Here is a 4,937-nt window from a genome sequence, read left to right as displayed (position 1 = left end):
AATGTAGTTTTTCTTTACTTTTTTTTTATCTTCTTAGATACCCGAAACCCGATTAACCCAACTTGAAATAACTCAAACTTGAAAAAACCATGAGACATTTAGGTTGTGTTTCGGGTCTAAAATTAAAACTTTGAAATCCAAAGAATTCGACCCATGAAACTAGAAAAACAAACCTGAAGAACACCTCTAAACCCAAATCACCTTAATATTATATGGATCGGTTGTCCTATGAATTTACACACATGAAAAAAAAAACCAATTAACTATTTACGTGTTAAAAGCTACATGAAAATGAAATCAAATCAAAACCGGTGCCGAGTTATGTAGAAGTCTACATTAACTGATTTACAGCTAAGCTATTGGTCTACAACTAACTAACTTTGGTGGTATCTATTATCTAATAATGATAATAATAATAATAATAATAATCTTCCCCGACACTCATGGTGTAATAATCCCACCTACCGCCACCTGTCACCGACCCACCATTCTCATCTCACCGTAACCCATTCACTTTCCCACTTCCACTTTGGCATCTCTGTCTTGCACGCCAACTGTTCGACCCTTTGCCTCACTGAGTTTGACATACCATTCAATGGTGTTAATGTTGATGATTCTATTGAATCCCAAACGTCTTGATCAAGTATACTCGTGGGTGAATCCGTTACAACTTTTTCACAAACAATTGTACTCGAATTATCGTCGAATTGTCGAATAAACGGGTGTTCGACCAGCTCTTTCGCGGTCCACCTCTGTTTCGGGTCACGAATCAAACACTTGCTCACAAAGTCCTTCGCTTCATCCGAAACCCCATCTGGGATCACCGGGATTTCGTTAGAAAACGCGATTCTGTAAAGAACCGACACCGGGTCATCAGTATTTGACCACGGAAAATTACCCGTGGCCATTTCGATGACCGTGCACCCAACCGCCCATACATCTGCTGGGAACCCCTGTTCTTCGCCTCGTGCGACTTCAGGCGCCATGAACATTGGGGTTCCACTAATTGGGCCCACCCGGTGGGCCCATTTCGCGCAACCAAAATCTCCGATTTTTGCACCATTGTTGTTTAACAATATGTTGGCCCCTTTAATGTCACAATGTACAATTCCATTATTATGAATGTACTCTAACCCTTTAACTATTTGTCTTGTATAGCTTGCAATTTCCAAATTGGCTAACCCTTCGCCGTTTCGTCGCTTAATTAAATCATTAATCGAACCGCCCGACATGTAATCGGTAAAGATATTGTAAACCATCTTATTATCTTGTGTAGTAATGTCACACCCCTTGTAACTCACCACATTAGGATGGTTTAAAATTGACAAAAAATGTTGTTCCTTTTGTAAGCTTTCCGACTGCGATAACCCTGACGACTTGACCGCAAAAATGTCGTTGGATGAGGAGGCGGCGGCCCAGACGGTGGCGGTGGAACCACGGCCAAGGACAGGGCCTCTGGTCCACTCCATGTTGGTTTGCTTGAAAGAATGAGATGAAGAAAATGTTGTTTTGTTGGTTATATATATAGTGGTGTGTAAAATGAGTTAAATTTTGTTTATGGAATAAAAAAATAAAGGGGTTGTAGTTTTCTTGTTGAAAAGGTGTAAGAAGTTGTAGTTATTTGGTTGGGTGGCAAGTGTATAGGTGGCATGTCACACTTTCAAGAGTTGACGATATCTTTAACGGAAGTTTGATGACGTGGCAAAATATGGGTAGTGAATGACAACCTTTTGGGCAGGCCAAGACGGCAGCTACGTGGCAGGGACACTTGTCATCAATATGGAAACATAATCCCTAACTTGTGGGAATTGTTTCATGAATAATAGATTAAGTTACATTAAAGTTTGGGTACAAATGTACAATTCACCTATAATTTTTTTTGATAAGTTGTTAAGTTGAAGTTTTATATTAGTATGTTATCTAATAATCTGTATCAGTTATTTGTTAAACACACAAATCTGATGATTAAATACTCAGCGATTAAATGGCGTGTTATTAAAGTCGAAAAAGAGAGATGATTGGATTGTTAAATCTTGAAATAAAGATTACATGATGTGAAGATGACAAGAGCAGGTGAATCTTGAAACATAAGAGTTTGAAACCAAACCCAAAACTTAGGGGTAGATGCCCTATTTTGTATATGTATTTGTATTTGTTGACTTTTAAAATCAAAGGTTTTGGAGGGGTTTATGTGATAAGGTAGGAGAAGTTTGGAGGCAATGGGTTGAACCACTAAAGTGGTTGGTATCATATATGATATGCCACTTTTTGGTAGAATATCCTCTCAACCTTGGAGTAATTTAACTTATACTTTTGTCCAAAACTGAAGTCTTGGGCATATACTCTTCAAATTCATGGATTATGTTTCAAGTCAAATAAGTGGCTTCTTTTTCTTTTTTAATTTGTGATTAGTTGTGTAATAACTTTTTATCTCCATTAGACCATAAACCGCAAGTCCCTTCAAATTAAGCAACCCGAACTTTACAATCAAGACACGACACGTTGCACTTAAATCGCGCGATAATTAGGACTTTTGGTACACCGTGTGAGCCTAAAACACTGCTATTAAACTAAATGTCACAATCAATCATTTTTTTTCTTTACGCACTAATTAGTTCTTTTGTACATCATACGATCCTAAACAATGATATTAAACTGAATGTCACATTGTCACAATCACACTTTTATTACATGCATCTATGATGTTGTTTATTTGAACATGGATCCAAGCTAGTTGATGTATTTGATAACATATACTCCTTGTAAACTTGGATGATCATGTTGATTACAATGCTTGAGTATTGTGACATTCGTCAATTTCGGGTCACTTTTGTTATGTAAACCCGACCCGTTTGTAACCCGAACATTTCAAATATATAAAATATTGGATCTTGTCATTTAAAATATATAAAATATTGTTTTTTTTATATTATGCATTGTTTGACCATTTAAACATACCCATTTTTATGCAAACCATAAAAGAATCTTTATACCCAACCCTTCACTCCTTCCCTATATATACACACCCATCTTCTTCAATTTACTCTTGCTGCATCTCCAAAAAACTCTCTCAAACTCCATAGATTCAAGGTTGTTATTTCTTAAGTATTTTTTGAAGTTTTGACTTCTCAAGTCAAACTAACTATAGTCTTTCATTCTAACTTGTTCATCTAACATTACTAACTCTTGAATATGGTGGTACAACATATATATAATACACACCCCTTGTTTCCTTTATTTGTTACTTCACCGACTTTGGTTGGTTAAGTTTCGAATGTCATAAGGCAAGGCTTCATGGAGGACTTCGTGTTCTTGATATATATTTACACACACATAACTTATTATACATATCACTTATGACTAACTTCTAACCCTTTAGTTTGTTCATCTTATTTACAAGTTCCATGGTGTGGGTTTGTATAAGACTAACCTCGGTTTAACCGAAACTAGTCCAAACCGGAAACCGAACTTTTGTTTACTAGTTGTTTAAACATGTTTATTGCTAGATTTGAGTTTCAAAAATCATTTTTACAAGTTCTTTGATATTAAGCATATGGAATCCATCTATGAACTCGTTGGGAGATGGAAACCGAACTAAACCGAAACTTTTGCTTAAAAGACTTGTAGTTAACTTTTTTTGTTGTAAAATTTAAGTTTTCTTCATTTATAAACCAATATACAAGTTCTATGATATTTGAGCATGTAGAAACCATCTATGAACTATTTGTGAGATGGAGACCGAACTATACCGACTTTTACTCGCTTAAGACACACAAGTGTGTTTTTAGTTATCAAGACTTGTATATTTCTTTAAAAAAAAATAGTTTACAAACTGATTTTAATTATTTTTCTTAAGTACTTGGAATAGTTGGATCCAACTTGATCTCATAACATAGTTTGGACCGACAAAACCGAACACTCGCTTAACGTTCGTTGTTAGTTCTAAACAATAGATCTACGTACTTGGTTAAGTGTTAGTATGTTTTAATGAGTTATCTCATAACAATTAATATTTTGGAAAGTTGACTTTGGGTTCGACCATTTGTCAAGACCCGAACCGACAACCCGAACACTCGTTAAAAACCCGTTTTAGTATCTTTAGCCTAATGGAACTTGCATTTTAGCATTTTCCCAACCTTATTACTTAACATTGGTTAAGTAAATATTAAGGTTAGATACTTTAACCCAGTTTTGAGCAAACTTACATTTTTTAAAAGGGTTATTATTATAAATTCTTAAATAGTTACATTTTAAACCTTGAACTTTAATTGATTAGTTTTTGCAACAATTATTTTATTTAAAGATCTTCAAGACAACCTTTCTAAATCCAAGACTTTCTTTATTTAGGCTTCATACGTTAAACTCGTCGTTCCGGCAAATCTCCAAATAATCAATCTGTCAAGTTTATTACTTGAACGTGAGTAACTTCATACCCCGTTTTCTATCTTTTATTTTGGGGGTGACATTTCAACTTATCTAAACTAAATGTTTTATACTTGGGGTCTTAAACCACAAACGTTGTTGTATACCTTACTTGAATAATTGCTCGATTTGGTGTTTTATGCTTATTTTTTTGACTATGTGTTTATCGCTTTTGGATGGTGGAACTATAAATCCTAGACCATTTGGCAACCCCTCATGGCAAGGTGTCATTAACGTAATGCAATTAACGATAACTATAAAATCCTAAACTATTTGGCAACCCCTTATAGTTGGGTGTCGCTAACGTGTTAGCGATAACTATTTATCCAAGTTTATAGCTATTATTTATGGTTTTGTATACTAGTTTTGTGGCTTTTCATACTATATATCTATTGTTCAAACTTATGAATTGCTCACCAACCTTTGTGTTGATAAACTTTATTTTATGAAATGTTATAAGTTTGCATCTAGATTGATTATGGAGTTCGGTGAAGAAAACATCACAAATATCGTTA

At 34.9% G+C, this 4,937-nt stretch overlaps 1 pseudogene; it reads right to left on the bottom strand.

The window, feature by feature from the left end:
* Positions 1 to 419: 419 nt before the first annotated feature.
* On the bottom strand, positions 420 to 1,469 carry LOC143533335 (mitogen-activated protein kinase kinase kinase 17 pseudogene; annotated as a pseudogene).
* Between the last annotated feature and the right edge of the window lie 3,468 nt (positions 1,470 to 4,937).

This window comes from Bidens hawaiensis, unplaced genomic scaffold, assembly GCF_021521415.1.
Source record: "Bidens hawaiensis isolate Kalapana, Puna unplaced genomic scaffold, B.hawaiensis_p1.1 tig00009662_1, whole genome shotgun sequence".
In the NCBI taxonomy this organism is placed as follows: domain Eukaryota; kingdom Viridiplantae; phylum Streptophyta; class Magnoliopsida; order Asterales; family Asteraceae; genus Bidens; species Bidens hawaiensis.
Note: the sequence above shows the minus strand (reverse complement) of the source record. Positions and strands in the feature narration are given on the sequence as shown.